Source organism: Lissotriton vulgaris, chromosome 10, assembly GCF_964263255.1.
Source record: "Lissotriton vulgaris chromosome 10, aLisVul1.2, whole genome shotgun sequence".
In the NCBI taxonomy this organism is placed as follows: Eukaryota; Metazoa; Chordata; class Amphibia; order Caudata; family Salamandridae; genus Lissotriton; species Lissotriton vulgaris.
Genome location: NC_141698.1, coordinates 140,622,747 through 140,644,708, shown reverse-complemented (window position 1 = coordinate 140,644,708; position 21,962 = coordinate 140,622,747).

Below are 21,962 nucleotides of genomic sequence, written 5' to 3'. Positions count from 1 at the left end.
ACTGTACATTATGGGGGGGGGGAAGAAAGCAAGCACACCTGCCCTGCTTCAACTGACATGAATTAATTTGGGGTTGATTTATTAATGTGTCACTGTTTTAAAATTCCAGTCTGGCACCTACTTCCTTATCTGTAATTTGCTTTCTGTTGCAGTGAAAAAAATTTTTCCAGGACCTTTGTGGCCTACTTGTAGCTATTCTATTAGCCTGCTGTGAGGGTCAGAGCAGGGTCATACAATTGTTTTAACTAGCAACTGAACTCTGGAGGGGCCCCAGTCAGGAAGCACTACAGGGAATGGTTACTAATGATGAGTGAACTTTTGCACCTGCTGAGTGCTTTCAGTTTTGCAAAACTCGTTTTTCTGCAGAACAGCAACTGTAATGCCCCAAACAAACTTACTTGTGAAAGTTGATTTCTAATCCAAAAGTGATCCAAAGAAAGTCAAAAGGCCTCAAATCCAAAAAAGTGCAGGGAAATGTCAACCTGAGGAGTTATTCTGATAAAAATCATCATTTTCAGAAGGTCTATGCTGCTTGGTAGTGGATTTCTTGTGCAGAATTGCAAATTTTGTAATTTTGCGAGTGCGAGATTGTTGCTGCCTGCCGCACCTACATGTTCGCAATTGCGAACTCGCGCGATGCGTCGCCAAACTCCCGCGGGATCCTGCAGCAAGATCCAAAAATGGCGCAGCACACGCAAAATATCGAGAAAAACAACTCGGCAAACGCTGAATGACGGTAAGCGAACGCCGCACACCGCAAAATTGTATCACCAAGAAAAAAAAATCTGCTGCGTGCGAATTTGCGGATTTTGCGGGAAATTCGCGAATCTCGCGGATTGCGAATTTACCGAAAATCTGCAAAATCCGCGAGCGGAACGGATTTTCCGCCCATGCTTAAGTGGCATATGAACGTTTGGGATGACAGCTGAGTTTGGATGCACTGTATTAGAAAGGTACTTGGGGGGGCCTTACCGTACTGGTGTCAGATTGGAGTATAATATTTGGTTGTCAAAGAATTTCTGTTTTTACCTACACCACAAAGCCGAAGTTTACATAAGTATATACACTCATTCGGTTTTGCACCCAGAAGCCACAACGTGTGGGACAAACCGTGTATGATTCTCAGTTCCAAAAGGAACGACAAACCGTGTTAAATAATAATGTACCAAAGATACAATAGTGTAACAGCACAGTGGAAAACTGCACTTGCTACAGAGTGCCATTAGTTTAAGTGAGTTACACATGTGCTTAGACTCCTGGGTAAAACAGTGCCGAGCTAGGCTGCTACTTCACATTTATTAAGGCCCTCTGGATGTTTATGTGGGGATAGCAGTGGGAAATAATTCCTCAGTCCAGCCCACGTTCCCACACCAAAATCATCCAATTTCAAGTTTGCTTCTTGCACTGAGAAATAAATGGAACAGATCAAGAGATACCTGGGCCCTTAGATCGTGGTTTTCACCAGTTCTAGGGACAAAATCGCAGACATTTTCTGTTCCCCTAGGTAGTTGGGTCAGGTTAGGAAGCATTACTAGGGGTGTAGCCTGGTCCATAAAATTGGGAGGGGGTGGTGGGGGGGGGGGGGGGGGGGAGATTTTCCAAACAATAACTGGCATATCATCATGGCAAAATACATACACGAGCAGCAGGGCATGAGGGAGCTAAAGGGGCAGTGGAAAGGGAGAGCAGTGCAGATTGTCAGGGGTACTTAACACCATCGGTGCGGGCATTTTCCCACTGTGGGCTGAAGATTTGAAAATCCAGCGGTTCATGACGAGCTCAGCTCGTCATGAGCGCACGAGAGGTGCACTTCATGACGAGCTGAGCTCGTCATCAGGGGGCAAAGGAGTTAAAACACTATGGGGGAGATTTTCCAAATCTCCATGCAACGCAGCACAGCCCTCCGCGAGGCTGTGCTGCATTGTGCAACAGAGAAGGAGCAGGAGAGCCCCATATTTTCAAAGATATGGCTCTCTCCTCCCCTTGTGCTGGCGCTGATTACAGCTGCCGTGCGCCACGTACACACCTTAGCACCATAGCGCTAGGCTCTGTTTGTGAGTATAGTATAGGTTTTGTACAAGAAGGGTTCCCTTCCTGTACAAAGTACGATGCCTAGGTACGAGGGAAAGCTTTTCCCACTATGCATGCATGCTGCACAGTGCAGCACGCATGCAAAATCGGAAAAGGAAGGAGAAATGAAAGTATTTCTCCTTCCTTGCGCCTAGTTTAAAAGGGGGTAGTTTACTCACGCTAAACCCAATCTACTGTATTTAGTAAATTGGGTTTGGTGTGAGAAATCTTGGGTGGTTGCATGGGAACGCCCATGCACCACCCTTGGTTCTTCGGCATGGCACAAAGAAATGCGAAGCAGCGCTATGTTCTGCTTCGCATTACTTTTTACGTTATTTCCAGCGTTTGACAAGATTAGCGAAGGAAAGTAAATTAGGAAAAAAAAGATTTTGCGTTGATGTGCGTCACTTTTGTGACGCAAACAAGGCGCAAAATCTTAGTATTTTTTATAATGTTAAATTACTAAAAAATGTAAGAACTACAAAACAGAGAGCAAAGAGAGAGAGTATATGTATATGTTTTTGTCTGTGTGCACATGTAGAAATCCCAGGTGAAATCCGACAGCCACCTCACCATGCCCGACTGAATGCACCTGTGCCCAACTATTTACCAGAGAATACATTTAATCAGAGGGTGTAAGATCCCAAACACCCCCCATCCTCCCTCTCCTTCCCACCCCCGCCACTAAAGGTATGTACTGCTCCCGCCCATGCAGCTGCTGGGGTTAATTAGCTTCCAACAGCCCCTGCAGCATCAAACATAGGGTCTGTTGTTTCTTGTGTCAGGAATTTTTGGGGCCAGATTTTGCTGACCAGATAATTCTCGGGCCAGAGACCCACGCTGTACCCACTTGGCCACATCCTGCATTAATCTCACACGCATCCCGAGGGATGTGCGCAAGTAAAGGAGCACCCGACCGCTCGAGGTCAGAGTGCACTAGCATCCACAGCCCTGGTCTCTGCTCTGTATGTGGGGTACCTTGATGTCCTGAGCCTACCAGTACAGAGATGCCTGCCTGGATTCTACACTTGTGAGTTGCATAATCCCATCTAGAGATATCACTCTGGTGAAACTGCGCCACTCCTAGTCAATCAATAAATCAATCATTTGTAAAGCGCACTACATACCCGCGAGGGTCTCAAGGCGCTGGGGGGAGACGCTACTGATCGAACAGCCAGGTCTAGAGTATCCTCCTGAAGGTCAGCAGGTCTTGGGTCTGTCATAGGCTCAGTGGGAGGGTGTTCCATGTCTTGGCGGCGAGGTGGGAGAAGGATCTCCAACCGGTGAGGGCCTAACTCATTTGTTTTATACAAAGGCTAAGAAAATGTCTTCACCCGTTGTTTTTGTGGACGCCTTTCCCCTAGCTCCTGTGGAGTTATCTTTCTATTGCAAGTTTCTGATACTTCATAAAATGCAGAGCAAAACTCATGATGCAGTCATGATGCAGATTTACTTGGTGTGCATATATTTGTTATGGTTGGACACCTTTTATTGCACTCTAATAATTATGAAAGCATATCACACTGTATAAGCTAATTCGCTCGCCTCTTTAGAACAGTGCCATATGCAAATAGAATTTGCTTTGCAGCTTTCAAGGTTTCGACAGTCAGCATAAAGCACTGGGTTTAGTTATGCTCCAGTTGCAGGTGAGAAGTGGGTGAGTTTGGGGTTTAAGACACGTGGCTGAAACCGTCTTGTGTTGAATATCTGTGTTGATTTAGATGATGTTTTTCATCTTTAATCTCAGCTGTTATTAAAATTGCTAATATTTATCGGGCTTTCATTCATTGCTGCCGAATTTTTTATCCACTTAAGAGGTGCTTAATGCTCATCACAAAATATATTGACCAGATGACTCACGTGAATGAAAAGTGCAAGCTAATGATATAATGTGTGCATGACAGTACAGCCAACAACAGCTTGCCGACCATCTGGACACACACACTGAGCTGAATGTTTCACTCAGCTGTCACTCATAAATACATCTAGCACAGCCCTGCAGTGCTGATGTCTTTTGATACCTTAACAGCAATTCCGAGAAAACTCTCCTCGCCGAACTGTAACAAAGTGGGAGTCCAAACGCTGTGAGTGTAAATTACATTTTACACATGCTCTAAATCTCTGCCCTGCATTGTATTCGAGTGTGGGCTGCATCTGAAGGCTCTTTTTAATCAGAACGGCTTTTGACAATTATGCTTAAAAATGTATAGACTGCAGCTGAGAAATACCAAAAGCGTTTAATGGCAAACGTTGTTAAATAGTATGTCCTATGAGTAATTGATAATGTGATTTTATATCAAATGCCATGAAAGTATTTTGTTATAAAAATATAACTACATATTATATAGATATATATTCCACTGTTTTAAATTCTTATGTCAAATTTGCAATGCGTATATTTGACTAGTAGCAGTTTTTATTTATTGTATAGCCATTTAAATTTTTACTATTAATGACCTCCTATCAGACCAAACCCACACACTGCCAAGTTACCTCTCACACTTATACCACTCACAACTGATTGGGTTTACATGACTCCTTTATCACACTGACCTGCACACACACAGCGAACAAGTCCTCCCATAATCCATTTATTTAACAAAGAAAAGTCATCATCATACTGTTATGTCCCAGTCTAGCACTCCCTTGTTCCTGATACAGTTCAGCACATTCAGGTCACCACCTTCTCGTCAATAGGTCCATCACCCATCGACGTGATTAATAATTGCGTTGTTCGGTCTGGCACACTCTTCGGAGTCATCAGAAAGGACCACTTTCCCTCTTTCACCATCTCATTCTTAGTAGCATACATCCTTTGTGTGGTCTTATGCATTCCTGGATCCACCTTCATCAAGGTCTAATTGATGGTACTGGATCACTATTTATCGCATCCGCATATCTTTTCCTACTATACCTCCTGTGAGTGGAGCTTGTGCCCACATACCAAATCGAAGTCCATGGGCAGAGGATTCTAGCCCTCGTCCTTCAGGATGTCCCTCAGCACATCAATTATCCTCTCTATCTGCAACATAAAACATGGCACTTTATACTGCAGTAGACTGAATAAGAATGTGTGCACAGACAGGACATGTTTCCTAAAATGTTTAGGAAATTAAGACTCATGATGTATCCACGACATAATATATAAAATCTATCCAAGCATAATACAAACATCATAAATGTACAATGTTTTTTAGCAAAAGGAAATTTCAAGATAAGCTCAATACAGTGGTGCCAATCTGAAAGCAGGTGCCGACAGTCATAGGTCTCAAACCCAAGGTCTAAAGAGAAATCCTGCAAATCCCCCATGAGTGATTTTCCAGGGGAGTGGTGCAATGAGGTAGCAAAAGAAAATGGCCGTACACCTTAACAGGCATTATGCAGTAAACAATATACAATATTTGGATAGTGTGCAAAAAATTGAACAGAACGGTAAACCCCATTGAAATCGGAATTCAGAAAATATGGGAATAAGGAAAAAGATGAAGAATAAGAGAACACTGTTGAAGAGGCGTCTTCCCTATCATTGAAGGTGTAACTGGCTTTATCCTTTGTGTCATGAAATACAGTTGGCATCAAGAAACGTGAGCACCAGGAGCATCAGAGTCTGGTGGCTTTGTGAACTGTAGACGGTGATACGGCTCCGTAAACAGTGTAATCTGGGAGCAGGGATGAAATGTGAAATAATGCAGAATGTGCGCCTGTAAGGCCATCAAATGACTTAGATAGCAGCAAATTTGAAGAAGTGAAAGTCTCATGTACTGTATATAGAATGTTAGGCATCTCACATCCATCATGCGATGATGACCGGTTGATAGGTGTAACTTCACTGTCACTCAAAGCCGTATCGACAAAATGTTCCACCAGAAAATGTCAAGATATGAAGACGGGTATCAGCTGTAATTTGCGGTGGCATGATTGAACATATCTTTGAGCAGACCCACCCCAAGGTAGCACCCATCATCTGGCAGTGCCTCAATGGTGGAAATGAAGGACTCATTTTTGAAGATGGAGGACAAGTTGCTCATCACTTCCTAAGAACAAAACTGGTGTACATTCTAAAAAGGTAGGGGTAGCCTAAACCTTCATTTCTGTATGAGGCAAAGAAGCCCGGTGATATTTGGTGCCTCCATACAAGTCAATAATAAATCGACTATATGAGTAAAGAAAGTGATGGGGAGAAGATCCATCAATTCAAAAACTGTTTAGGTGCATTGTGTGGAGAAACAAAATCTGCAAACAAAATGAGTTCAACATCTCACTTAAGTAACAAATCAGGAATTTTTGCAAGTTTATCAACGTGCATTGGTGCCATATTCATGTGGGGGCCAGTTGAAAAAACAAAATGCATGTTATTCCCCTGGTATCAAGTGTAATTTACAGCATTATTGAAAATTTGGGACAGAGATAAGGAATAATAGACAAGTAGTAATGCCACAGCAACAGTTGTTGGCGTGGAGCAGATATAATCCATTAGACGTATATACAAATATTGTTGAATTAAGGTGTGATCTCAGATTTGCTGATTTTGCTGTGAGAATGAAAAGTGATCCCATCATATAAGAATATATCACCCAGAGGATTTTCGCAAGCTGCAGCGCTAACGAATAACTGTACTACCGAATATCGTGATACACTAATATCATGGATAGAATTGTGAGAGACGAAATATCAAAAGGTAAGTGCATGTAGCGTAAGTATAGATTTATTTTTCTTAACTCCACATCTATACACCTTGAAGATCTATGTATTGTCAATGTATATACATGTGACATAAGGTGTAGGAAATCTATGCTTACCTACCTGTTGATAATTTGTCCTTTTAAAGTTGTTTCCACAGTATTTGGTGCCATTGAGGTTCCTACCTCGATATTCCAGGGGCACACCCTAATGAAAACAGGTGTGCTACCCAGTGGTGCTGGACAACTTTCTGAGTGGGTATGTCGGCATACATTTTAAATCGCTGAAGTCAAAAGGATTCTGCAGAATCCAAGAATCACACAAGATCAAGAATAGCAAAGGAGCCACGCCCATTACCGAGAGTGGTAAGGGTGTGCTATGTAGTCAAGGTTACATATTGGAGGACACTGTTGAAAATATATTACAAAAGCTTAGTGTGGTAGTGCACCATCCTTTACAGACAGCAAATTTACATAGCAATGGCCACAAAATTCACTCTGACATGCAGTGTTAGTGATAAAACTATGTAGTGCCCAAACAATAATCTGTGGGAATTGGTTTTAGTGCAAATATTTTAACATTTGCACATCATCAAGTAAAGTGTGTTGATTTTTTTTATCTTAATAAAAACTTTGTTTCCATCCTACTTAAGAGTGACATAAAATGTGCTTCATTTGAGCTTTCCTAATTGCTGATATGTTTTTCAATATTTGTAATTATTTTGCAGGAATTTGATTGTTGTGTATTAGAAATAAGTTGTCATTATACAGCCTTTCCTTGCTCCTTTCCTGTACCCCAACAAGATTTTCAAATAGTTAACTTTGCAAAATACTCTAACTTTTAAGTCAGGGAAAGAAGTGTTAAAAAACATAAGATGCAATTTGTCAGAAGACATATCCTGACGTTTGACCTCTATCTTTGAATAAAGCAAATGTGACAAGATAAAAACAAAATAATTTAAAGGCATCTTTATTGCTCATCACATTATGAACTCCAGAATGGGTAATTTAGGGGGTATTGCACCATCCCCAAACTCCCTCCCGCCCCCGCACACCAGTGCTTCCAGACAGGGCGGCTCCTCCATTGGAGGGGAGGAGCGTCCCCTACTTACATTACCTCCAAAACCCCAGAGATGACAAATAAAATGGCAATTCATTACCAATGTATTTTTCATCCCCTGTCCTGAACAGATCATCACAAGGGGGGTGGAGCCGCTGCTGAGTGACAGCAGCTGGGAGGAGGGTGTGCTGCCTTTTGCACTTGTTTAAAGTGTGCATGTTTTTTTGGTCGGCCACCTTGCGACGGCCAGCAACACATGCGCACTTGAAACCTCTCAACCCAGCTGTGTTGAGAATAAGTGCAGGCCTCCAGAGCGCTGTGGAAAACCGAGTGAGGCCGCACCCTCCAGTCAGAACAGTGCTCACATGCTGCATGTGAGCAGCACCAGGATTGGTCAAGAGAGTTTCCTGGTGGCCAGGCTGCCATGGAAGATGTCCGTACCGCAGGACGTCGTGTTCAACTCCAGATATGATTTTTTTACATCTATAATTTTTACATGCGCGCGCATCCGCCTCTCCCCTCCCTGCAGATGCCAGCCGCCACTGCTTTCAGACCCTGAGGTGCTACCGATTGAGCAATTCTGCAAGCTCCAAAATTATGGAGGAACGACAAGGAATTGTCCGAATCCATCGTAGTGACTTGAGGTATTTAAATACAAAAAAAAACAGGACACAACATGATAGCATCTTTAAGGCAAACAATCTGGAGCTGTCCACAAGGCAAAGATGCCTCAAAATCCAATGTTTTACTGATACTAGTGTGTGTGTGGCATCTCAGTGACTTAATACTCTTTGATTTGAATGACAGGTGGACATAAATCAAATAAATCTGAGTCATCAACTAATGTCCAGGGAGTTCTCTGGGCTTTAGGCATTTAAATGCCCGATTTCATTCCGTCCCATCTTTGTAGCTATTCTGCCATGAGAGAATCCGAGTGCTGTTTGGTATCACTGGGTGCTAAAAACATAACAGCTGGAACTGAATATATGTTTCAAGTGAGAATATCAACGTTCGTGTCATTGGAGCAAGCAGTGAATGTTTGAAATAAATGGTTGCAGTCCATTTCCTTAATAGTCAGTACCTGCCTTTTGTCAATGAGAGTATGGAGCAGGCGAGCATACAGCAAAAACAAGTTTATGGTTTTGTTTCCCTGATAAACTAGGACCTGAAAAGAATTTCTGCATGTCCGCCTTGTCATTGAATTGTGGGATTTGTAGTTTAATAGACTCAATTAAACCTTAATGGCAAAATGTACTGACACGTTGGTGTAGTGAGTGTAACTAGACTGTATCTACTTTCGGTTTTAATGCCTTGCGGGCTGGCAAGTATACCTTTGAAGCATCAGGTGCACTTATTTAATCATATGAGGCAAGAGTGTGCCTTTTGAGTAGGATTGTGTGAAAATCGCATAATTTGCTTTTGCATAAGCACTTGAAATTATGGCAACGGTATGGAAAAAGATGTGCAATTGTGTGGAATGCAGATCCGTCATTTCATGATATATTTTAGCATGAAATGCGTCTTTATACACATTTTTGGTGAGAGGACACAATAAATAAAAGCACCGCGAACAACACCCATGTTCTTTTTTTCCCATGGTAAATTTTTACCTTGCTTTGCGTCATTCTTGGTAAAGTTTTACAGCAGATGGCATGTCATTATGTGTAGTGGTGTAATGATGTAAGAAACGTAACATGATGTTCCCGTTGGATTAGGTCAGTGTGCTTTAAATTTCGCTCAGGCCTACTTTTTTAAATAATAAAACTTTTATTGACTTTCAATACATTAAGTATTGCGCTCTCAAGGCCAAAACAACATATATAAAACATAGGGGCTTATTTACAAGCCTCTTGCACCACTTTTGCGTCATTTTTAACATGAGAAAAGTGATGTACGGGTGACGCAAGGGGTAAGTAAATAAGCCCCATACTGGGTATTTGCATCTCACATTGGTGCCCACATGTGAGATACACATATTATTACATATGTCATTATCAGCCTTTTTCACTCTAACCCATAATAAGCCCACTACGTTTTCCATATCCGGTCATATTTACAGGGGCATCCACCAGCTGTATATATTGTCTCCACTTGTTTGGCGCACCAGCCCATTCCCTTCCTCAGCTCCGCAATGGAGGGGGCCCCAGGGGATCTCCAGCATCTGACAATGTTTCTCTTAGCCGGCAGCGCACCCAATCCCACCAGAGTCTTGTCTCCCCAGAGTCCCCCCAAGTTCTCTAGGATACCTATTAAAGCTACCCTTGGTTTGGCTTCAGCATGGGTCGCCAACACCCTCGATATTGAACTGAATATCTGTGTGTTGTATAACTGGGCATTTCCATGTCATGTGCTAGTCCCCTTTGGGTTCCTGGCATCTGAACAAGAGAATGTTGGCATTGCATGGGCTCTCCGTAGCTGGCGGGGTGTAAGGTGTTCCTGGTTTAGATATTTGAAATGAATAAGCTGATGCTGTACCTGGATTGGTAATGTGCCTGACCCCATAGACGAGCCTCACCAATCTGTTTCCTCCGGGGGGCCCCAATCACGGCTCCCACTTTGCTCGCAGGGGTCCCATCAGGTCGAAAGGGTGTAGTTCCAGAGTCCTATTTATTTGAGAAACCCCACCTTTTCCAAGGGGTAAAATAAGTAGCTTTGCCGCCCTCCAGCATGCTATATTCGGGGACAATGTTGAGGGCCTCTCAATAATTGGAAAGAGCATACCTGAGTTGTAAGTAATTGTAGAATTGGGATTTGTGCAGGTTAAACTCAGTTTAAAGGTCCTGAAAAGATTTCATTTGGTCCCCCTCCCAGATGTCCCCCAGTCACGAGATTCAAATCTGATCCCAACCTCGGAATCCTTCAATGTATGCCACCCCGTCCATCCAGTCGTCCGGCCACAGGGTGTGCCTCCAGTGTCACCCTTTGGCCGCATCTTGTCCATTGGAATGCTACCCTCCATGCCCAAAACACCACCCTAGTTGTGTTCAGGAGAGAAAGGAATAGACACGCCAAACAGGAGGTCCATTATATTGTAAAGTCCAATTAGTCCCATTTCTCCCTGATATGTCGGCTCATCCCAACCCTGTGTAGCCAGTGCCTCACAATCAAAGTTAGCGCTGCCCAGTAATACAGGTGGATGTCCACCATGGCGAGCTCACCATCATATATGATGTGAACACATTTGCCAAAGGCGACTTTGGAAGAATTATTCGCCCACAAGAAGCAATGCACTATCATCTCCAGAGTATGAATAATAGGTGTGCAGGATATAGAGGGTGACATTTTAAAGCATGTAAAACGTAAGGAGAATTATCATCATTTTGAACAGGGTGATCCTGCCTGTAAGACTAAGCGATAGTCTGCTCCAACGAACCATGCCCTCACAGGATCTATGAAGAAGAAGGGAGTGGAGGTTGAGGCTCCATGTCTGCTCCGGGTCCTAGGACATGTGCATCCAAAGGTATAGGATGCTGGGGTGGCATATAAGCCTTTCCGGATGCCAGGCCTCATCCTGGCGATAACCCCTCAGGGGAACCGAGAGGGACTTGGGCCAATTAAGCCAGAAACTGAGCCAAATGTATCAAGAATTTGATTTAGGCGTGGCCCTGTCACTGTGGATTGGGTTAAGAACAGCAGAATGTTGTCCACATAAAAGGTAATCCTGTCTTACCTCGCCAGTCCCCTGTCAAATCACCTGTTCACCCATTCCTGAGGCTCCACATAAAGAACTCAAACTGTGACCAATGTGTGACTGATAGATTTGGCCAAAGCCCAACTTGAGCAACACCTCATCTAAGAATGTCCAATCCAGGGCCAGACTGGGAACCACAACCGGCCCTGGCTAAGTGCTCAGCCGGCGCCCCTCCCCACGTGGGGGGAGGGGTGGGGGTGCCGCCGAGCTCTTTGCTGGGGCCGGTTTTCGGCCGATTTTGGTACAGGGGCGATTTTGCAGCTATGCTGCAAACACAGCACTGTAACCAGAACAGCCCCCTGGGGCCCAAAACCGGCCCCCACTCTTGCGGCACACCGGGGGATTGCCCGGTGCCCGCAATGGCCAGTCCGGCCCTAGTCCAATCCAGGGTGTCGAAAGCTTTCTCAAAATTATCAGCAGGTGTACTGTGGAGCCACGCAGAGATTGGAACTGACCAAGGGTCAATTTAACCCTTTTGATGCAGTGCATCATGATGAGGTATAGAATGAAAATGAACCCACATTGGTCCAGGTGAACCAATTGGGTCAGAGCACGCAGGAGACAATCAGCTAATAGTTTAGCATCGAGTTTGACTTAAGCGTTTATAAGATAAGTTGGGAGGTAGGAGGTACAGTGATATGAGGGACAGATCTTTCTCAGAGAAGCGTTCCTCAGTTATTGACTCCATGAACTTATCTAGGAAGAACCACCAAGTGGAGTTTACGGTAGTATTCCACCGGGTATCCATCCAGTCCAGGGGTCTTGCCGAGGTTGAGGTCACAGAGTGCCTCACTCACTTGTTCCAGTGTGATTGGTTGTTCCAGGTCATCTCGTTCTGTCGCATTTAACGATGGCATCAGTAGGTGTGTAACTAACGAGGATTTGCTGTCCCACATCTGACCGCTAACTCTTCATATAGGGCCCAGACCTACTTTTGAGGCATAATGTAAGGAAATAAAAATACTCTTATCCACAAACAGCTTTTTTATTTGAAAAGCCCCTGCCCTAGGATGTTCTTCTGAACTGCTAAAGGCAGTGCTTAAGAGTTGAAATTGCAGATGGAATCGGCGAACAATTTTTTTATGCCAAAACTACTGTGCACCAAAAGTTGGCGCGAGTACACCGCCAGAGCCCTTTCACATCAAGTAGTACCCATGCCCCTCAATATCTATGTAGAAGAGATGCAACGAGTTGGGAACAGCACAAACATCTGTTATTTTTCTTGCAAATAAAACCAGGGCAAACATGGGGCAAGAAAACTTTGGCATGATCCGTTTCCATGTAAGATGGGTAATTACTACAAAATTGAACAATTATATGGCTGGTCATCGGACAAATGCCCTTCTATTAAAATGTGTACTGGTAGGTATACTTCAATTACAGATCTCATGAAAGACAGCATTGAATCACCCTCAAGCAGTATTGCAATGCTTAGCATCATACTTTACACATTTTTGTGCTAGCGATGCCAATGGCAACAACAGTATGTGGTTCTTAGTATACTTGGCGCCGCACGGCTGAATTTTTTTAGCATTCGTACGATACAGCCATTTTGATGCAGCACTGTGTTGTGGTTGTTTTATTTCCCAGAATGTTATCATTTCAGAATATAAAAACACATGGATGCACGCATGCAGGAAACCCATGTAATTACCAAACTCTGTCCTGCATGCACAGCTGAGAGGGATAGTGGCAATCAAGTATGCATAACCAAATATTGCATAATAGTCAGCATATGCAGATGAATGTATAATCCCATTTGGTACCAAGAAATTGAGCAAAACATTAGGCACCTGTAAATGAAAATATGCTTGCAATCATGCCTAGAACCATTGTGAGAAATTAGGTTGTTGATTAAGGGGTGTGTGATCCCTTCACAAGCAACAGCCTCATTCCTTGTTTGGGTGAACCATAATAGTCATTAAATTACCCTGTGCTTAACCCTCTGGTAGCTTGGCACTGAACAATCAGGCAATATGCTTTCTTTTTATTCAGCTTCAAATTCGGAAGGAGAAACCCTTAGTGAAAAGGGAGAGGGTTAAGGGTCGCAAAACAATACAAGTTCCCTTTTCATCAAGTCAGAAAGGAGAGACTTGCGTCTCTGAAAAATTTACAGAAGGCGCTTAGGGTGAGCCAAAACAAATATCATAAAGTTGTGCTGGGATCACTGAATTTACACTCTATTTCATACCCCTTACTAAACATCATTATGACAGGCTTAGCATTGTGAAAAATATAAACTCTTCAACTGTGACATGTATAAAAAAGAAAATTTATTATAAATTGTTCTCTGTTCAAGCCGACTTTCGGAACATACATTTATTCATAAATTTTTTTTAGTTAAAAACACATGATCTGGCAATAATCACAAAATAGTTAAAAACAAGGTGCACTTTGCTGCACAACAAATTTATCACACAAACAGAAAATTGTCGACGCGGCGTTTCGGTGATATTATGTCGTCACCTTCTTCAGGACAGTGTGTTATTTAAAATCACTGGAATTTAAAAGAAGAATAAAGATACTATATTAGCATTTGATATATTATCTTTGCGGCTGAACAGTATTCATCATTTTCTGACTAAACATCATATCCTAATGTCACAGCAACTCTATTTCTTAAATAAAAGACACAGCATTTACTCCACATTCTTCGCATAGTGTAACAAGACTGGCTCTTATACATTATTTTTCAAATAACCGTTCCCTTCTGTATTCGTGAGTCCCACAACTTCTGTTTGTTCTCACCCTTTTATTTGCGTCCTTTGGTGCCAGAAAGTTTCAAGGCAATCATATGAGGTGGCCCACTAGCTTAGAGACCCTCCTATTATCTTTTCCTTAATTCTAATGTTTTTTACTTCTTAACGTCAGGTATATCAACATTCTACATACCTTAGATGTTTGTAGGTCAATCGCTTTTTTTATAAAATTGGCGATGTATAACCGTATCTGGATTTTTTCAATTTCTGTAAAGTTCATTAAAAAAATAATAAGCTAAATCATTATTTCGCCCCTTGGTAGATCTTTTTATAGGCGATCTCGTCATGGGTTTATTAGATTTATTGTTTACCTTTCTTTGGTCAAAACTGTTTCTTGGTTGGAGTGGGTCAATGATGATCCGCTGCTCCGTAAGGATAAATAAACTGTCTGCCTATTGGACAAATCATTGGATTAGGTGGTGATCACTCCTTTTCAAGCATATCATGATTCTACTTTTCTTTACTTTTTAAGGTAGTGGTAGTGGTACCTGAGGTCTCTGGCAGTCAAATCTTGTGCAGAGGACGGTATACCTTTCCACAACCCGGTATTTCGTTCACATTTCCTATTAACCTAAAGCTGGATGACAAAAACCCGGAGGGGGTGTCTTTAGGGTTTTGCCTCAGCATCGTACTGTCTTTTGAGTGACCTGTACTTCAGTTTGTAGTTCTTACCTCCCAGCTTGTCTTTATGGTGCCCGCTATCGGTTTCTAGGAGCCGAGATTTCCTGGCGCATTCAGGGTGGGAGTGTCCTTTTACTATAAAGTAAATGGGAGGGATGCGGAAAATAACTAGTTTAAATCCGTTCCAGTTGGGAAATCCTTATTAAGAGAGTCTTAATTTCTTTTACCAAAATGTGTTTCAGGATGTTGGTCTTACCTCCCAATCTGCCTTTGTGGTGCCCGCTCTTTTTTTCTTTGGAGCGAAGAATTTCTGGTGCAATCAGGTTGAGAATGTCTTTTTACTATAAAGTAAATAGAGGGAAAAACTGAAGTAACTATTTTAAATACGTTCCGTTAGGGAATAAATCCTTATTAAGGGGTTAGTTATTTAGGGGGTCGGGCTTGGTACTTACATTTTGACAAATCTCCTCGAGTTTTCCGGGTGTTCTCCTCTGCCGTCTTGCGAGTGGTCTCTAATTTCCACTGCGCAGTTTCTACGTTTATATAGGTCTCGTGGGGAACTTGATTGGGCTAAAGTTGTTTCACCTGTGTTTTGTTCCACTCGTTTTAAAATGCTGTTTTGTTTGGCAGCCATCTTGACATGTGTTTGCCTAGTCGTGAATTATGCTTATTCTACCCCAGAATGTCAATTTACTCTCCTTACGTCCTGCGTTAAGTTCGATATATTTGTTCTTATATTATTTGGTTAGTTAGCCTGATGTTTGGTACCTCACTGTTTATTAGGTTCGCATAGTTTATCCCGCTATTTAGTAATCGCGTGGATTGGCGCGAGGAGTCGTGACCATGAGGGAAAAACGGGGCGGCCATCTTTAAAGGTGTTTTGATTGTACCGCTTTATCTCGTATTAGTGCTTTAAAATTCTTTTGAGTTTGGCTTTCATTATACTAACTCTTTACTAGTACATCCCCTTATTCTCCTGACGTCCTGCGTTAAATTCGATACATTTGTTTTTTAATTATTTAGTTCGTGAACCTGATGTTTGGTACTGCAATGTTTATTAGGTTCGCATAGTTAATCCCGCTATTTAGTAACCGCGTGGATTGGCGCGAGGAGTCGTGACCACGTGGGAAAAACGGGGCGGCCATCTTTAAAGGTGTTTTAATTGTACCGCTTTATCTCATTAGTGCTTTAAAATTCTTTTGAGTCTGGCTTTCATTATACTCACTCTTTACCAATACATCCCCTTATTCGTTGTTTACTGGGGGGGCTTGAAGTTATGGGTATATTTATTATTACTGTGCTTGTTTGGCTTTAATGCGTTAAACAGCTCCTTAGCGCGATCTCATGGGCGGCCATCTTTGAGTGGTATAGGATTGCGCCTATAATCAATTTTTATGGTGAGCGCTGGTTATTGGCTGTATATTATTTCACTGGATAGAGTCTGTTATTAGGTCCCGTGGTCTGGTGTTTGATTCCAACTTTATCTCCCTATAGTTGAGGTTCCTATGTTATGATGTTAGGTGTGTTAAATTAATGATTTACATTTTATTCCCACGGGCACAAATTTTGTCGCCTGCCTAAAGGTACTACAGAATCCTATCCCATTCTTCCTTGCTGTTTAATCCATTTTTAAAGGTGTTGAATTTGGACATGTAGTATTGCTCTCTCTTTCTTCTTTTCATGTCCAAATCACCTCCTCTGTTAGTTAGTCTAACCACTTCAACTATGCACCATCTGAGATCCTCCACATTATGCTTTAGGGTATCCCAGTGTTCAGCCAATGGGGCATTGGCCCGTTTGGATCTAATGGCTGATTTGTGCTCATTTAGCCGTAGTCGTACTTCTCTGGAAGTCTCGCCAATATATGCTTTTTGGCAGGGGCACTGGATCATATATATTACATTTTGAGTCCTGCAATTAACTAGCTCATTTTGTTGGTGAGTGACACCATTGTATGTCACTTTGGATCCCTTTAAGATCTGACTGCAGTTCTTACATGAGCCGCAGGGGAAGTTACCTACTGGGGTCTTTCCATCTATTGTTCTTACCTTATTTCTTCTCTGGTCATCAGGATATGTATGAACCAGGCAGTTTCTGATTGTTTTATTCCTGCGAAATGCATAGATTGGTTTGGGCAAGGCTGTATTATTCTGGTTTTGGAGTAGGTTCCAGTTCCTGTTAATTAAATTTTTTATTTTATTGCTTATGTTAGAGAAATTTGTAACACACACTAATTGGTGTTCCTTTGGTGTGGCCTCTATTTTGGGCTCAAATATGCTATCTCTGTTAAAGTATTTTGCTCTTTTGTAAGCTCTCTTCACCATTTTTTTAGGATAGCCTCTCTCTATAAACTTATTAGTCAGCGTTAGGGCGTGCTTTTCAAATTCCTTTTTGTCAGTGCAGTTTCTTTTTATTCTTAAAAATTGACCAAAGGGTATATTGTTTTTCTGGGTGGATGGGTGGTAACTGTCGTAATGTAACATTGTGTTACGGTCAGTGGGTTTGCTGAAAAGTTCTACTTTTAAGAGTCCATCTACATGTTTTATTTTAATATCTAGGAAATTACAGCTTTGATTGCTGTATGTCGAAGTGAATTTAAGATTTTTATCTCCAAGTTTTATCCATTCAATGAATTCTTTTAATTCGTCTTCATTGCCTGACCAAATAAAAAACACGTCATCAATGAAACGATACCAGAGCTTAATATTTTCATAAAATGGCGACATCTCATTGAATACATGTTTCTCCTCAAAGGTTGAAACATACAGACAGGCCAAGCTCGGTGCGCAGGTTGCGCCCATGCTTGTGCCCTTTATTTGTTTGAAAAGGTCTTCTTTAAATAAAAAGATGTTCTTTGTTAAGATGATATCTATGCAGTCCACTATGAACTGTGCCTGTTCTGACAGGTCTTCTTCTTCACCTTTTAGGATATTTTCCATCATGGTTTTTGTATCTTGCTGCGGAATATTAGTGTATAGTGACTCTATGTCTAGAGTCACTAGCCATTCCCTGTCCGTATTGTATGGTCTATTTTCAATTTTACTGATTATGTCTGTCGTATCTTTGATGTAGGCTTTTTGTTGAGTCACTAGGGGTTGGATGAATTTGTCCACATACTGACTCAAAGGCTCTGTGAGTGAATTTAGACTGGACACAATTGGTCTCATCGGTGGTCCGTTGAGATTTTTGTGGACCTTAGGGAGTCCGTAGATTGCAGGTATTACTGGGGTCTCGTTTTTCAGGAAATTGAATTCTTCCTGGTTTATCACTCCATCTTCTAGAGCATGATTTAGTCTATTGGATATTGTCCTTTTTAAATTGGACCATTCTTGCTTATTGGATGTTGCATAATGTAAAGGGTTATTTAACATTTCTAACATCTTGGCCTCATACTTGTTGGTATCCATGATGACAATGCTGCCACCTTTGTCACCAGGTTTTATTGTGATATCCCTACATTCCTGCAATCTACTTAAGGCGTTTTTCTCTTCTTTGGTCAGGTTGTATTGTACCCAGGATTTTTGTCCCAAGAGGTCTTCTAGTCCTTTCTCTATCACTTTTTCGAAAATATCTACCTCCTTGCTAACCATGGAGCCAGTGGGCATCCATTTTGATTTGGGCCTCAGTCCTGATTTGTTATCGCTAGGTGGTCTTTCTTTTCCCTCAAAGAATTTTTGCAGCCTGATTTTTCTGAAAAAACTTTTTATGTCACGTTGCAGGTTAAACTTATCTACTGGTTCTGCAATTGCATAGCCTAGACCCTTTTCCAGCAGCCTCATCTCATCTCTATTTAGGACTCTGCTGGATAGATTGATAACTGCCGTTTTAGGGTCTAGTCCCAATTCTTTTGGCTGCGTGTTTTCATATACGGACGTGCTTGCCCTTGATTCTGGGGGTAGTAGTTCCTCCCTCTCGCTCTTCCTCTTGGATTCGTATTTTGAGTGGTCTTGCGTCTGTCTAAAAAAGGCAAACTCTCTCTGTTAGATTTATTGGCATTGCTGTTACTATTCTCTCTTTGGGCAGAAGTTTCGGGATTATTTTCTGTATCAGAGTCGGTGCTGGTGTAGGAACTTTCCGAGAACGTAACTCCTCTTTTAGAACCGTTTCTTCTATTGGTTTGCCACTTTGGTTTATATTGAAATTCTTCCCTTTGTTTCTCATAGTAATCTTTCTGGAGATAAGGGTATGTTGTCTCTGGTCTATATCTTTCTACATCTTTTACAAATTTGTTACTTTTTTTATTTGTTAAGTAGTCCCTGTAGCCATCTAGGTCGCCCTGAATTTCTTCTAGTTTACTTTTGGCGTCCTCTAGTGGTCTCCCTTCTTTAAGTTTTTTCTCCATTTCGTCTATTTCTTGTTTTTCTATAATTAATGTGGCATTTGCGGTTTCTATTATTAATAGGAGCCAATCTCGGCTGCATCTGTTGGCTATGAAAGTCCAGGTCCCTATAAACTTTTGATTTTTTTGTAAATAAGCTGGGTTCGTTCCTAACTTGTAGGCCCTTGGGGATAATTCCCTTTTTACAGTATTCTACGAGAAAGTCTGCGTGCAGCTCTGTCCTAATTACCTTTTTTTTGAGATTCCACAATTCCTTCCATTTTTCTTCTTCGCTATCAGGTATTATCACAGTGTTAGTAGATTTGTTTTTACCGTTTACTAGCTTCTCAAACTGATCTTCAGAGAAGCTGAAGACTTTGAATTGGTCCATTTTTAATTAGGGCCTAGACACCGTGTGGTGCCCCTCCTTTTTAGTTTTTGGAGGTAGAGTTAAGTACTCCTCAGTTAACAAACTGTGCTATTACAACTTCAAATTCGGAAGGAGAAACCCTTAGTGAAAAGGGAGAGGGTTAAGGGTCACAAAACAATACAAGTTCCCTTTTCATCAAGTCAGAAAGGAGAGACTTGCGTCTCTGAAAAATTTACAGAAGGCGCTTAGGGTGAGCCAAAACAAATATCATAAAGTTGTGCTGGGATCACTGAATTTACACTCTGTTTCATACCCCTTACTAAACATCATTATGACTGGCTTAGCATTGTGAAAAATATAAACTCTTCAACTGTGACATGTATAAAAAAGAAAATTTATTATAAATTGTTCTCTGTTCAAGCCGACTTTCGGAACATACATTTATTCATACATTTTTTTTAGTTAAAAACACATGATCTGGCAATAATCACAAAATAGTTAAAAACAAGGTGCACTTTGCTGCACAACAAATTGATCACACAAACAGAAAATTGTCGACGCGGCGTTTCGGTGATATTATGTCGTCACCTTCTTCAGGACAGTGTGTTATTTAAAATCACTGGAATTTAAAAGAAGAATAAAGATACTATATTAGCATTTGATATATTATCTTTGCGGCTGAACAGTATTCATCATTTTCTGACTAAACATCATATCCTAATGTCACAGCAACTCTATTTCTTAAATAAAAGACACAGCATTTACTCCACATTCTTCGCATAGTGTAACAAGACTGGCTCTTATACATTATTTTTCAAATAACCGTTCCCTTCTGTATTCGTGAGTCCCACAACTTCTGTTTGTTCTCACCCTTTTATTTGCGTCCTTTGGTGCCAGAAAGTTTCAAGGCAATCATATGAGGTGGCCCACTAGCTTATAGACCCTCCTATTATCTTTTCCTTAATTCTAATGTTTTTTACTTCTTAACGTCAGGTATATCAACATTCTACATACCTTAGATGTTTGTAGGTCAATCGCTTTTTTTATAAAATTGGCGATGTATAACCGTATCTGGATTTTTTCAATTTCTGTAAAGTTCATTAAAAAAATAATAAGCTAAATCATTATTTCGCCCCTTGGTAGATCTTTTTATAGGCGATCTCGTCATGGGTTTATTAGATTTATTGTTTACCTTTCTTTGGTCAAAACTGTTTCTTGGTTGGAGTGGGTCAATGATGATCCGCTGCTCCGTAAGGATAAATAAACTGTCTGCCTATTGGACAAATCATTGGATTAGGTGGTGATCACTCCTTTTCAAGCATATCATGATTCTACTTTTCTTTACTTTTTAAGGTAGTGGTAGTGGTACCTGAGGTCTCTGGCAGTCGAATCTTGTGCAGAGGACGGTATACCTTTCCACAACCCGGTATTTCGTTCACATTTCCTATTAACCTAAAGCTGGATGACAAAAACCCGGAGGGGGTGTCTTTAGGGTTTTGCCTCAGCATCGTACTGTCTTTTGAGTGACCTGTACTTCAGTTTGTAGTTCTTACCTCCCAGCTTGTCTTTATGGTGCCCGCTATCGGTTTCTAGGAGCCGAGATTTCCTGGCGCATTCAGGGTGGGAGTGTCCTTTTACTATAAAGTAAATGGGAGGGATGCGGAAAATAACTAGTTTAAATCCGTTCCAGTTGGGAAATCCTTATTAAGAGAGTCTTAATTTCTTTTACCAAAATGTGTTTCAGGATGTTGGTCTTACCTCCCAATCTGCCTTTGTGGTGCCCGCTCTTTTTTTCTTTGGAGCGAAGAATTTCTGGTGCAATCAGGTTGAGAATGTCTTTTTACTATAAAGTAAATAGAGGGAAAAACTGAAGTAACTATTTTAAATACGTTCCGTTAGGGAATAAATCCTTATTATGGGGTTAGTTATTTAGGGGGTCGGGCTTGGTACTTACATTTTGACAAATCTCCTCGAGTTTTCCGGGTGTTCTCCTCTGCCGTCTTGCGAGTGGTCTCTAATTTCCACTGCGCAGTTTCTACGTTTATATAGGTCTCGTGGGGAACTTGATTGGGCTAAAGTTGTTTCACCTGTGTTTTGTTCCACTCGTTTTAAAATGCTGTTTTGTTTGGCAGCCATCTTGACATGTGTTTGCCTAGTCGTGAATTATGCTTATTCTACCCCAGAATGTCAATTTACTCTCCTTACGTCCTGCGTTAAGTTCGATATATTTGTTCTTATATTATTTGGTTAGTTAGCCTGATGTTTGGTACCTCACTGTTTATTAGGTTCGCATAGTTTATCCCGCTATTTAGTAATCGCGTGGATTGGCGCGAGGAGTCGTGACCATGAGGGAAAAACGGGGCGGCCATCTTTAAAGGTGTTTTGATTGTACCG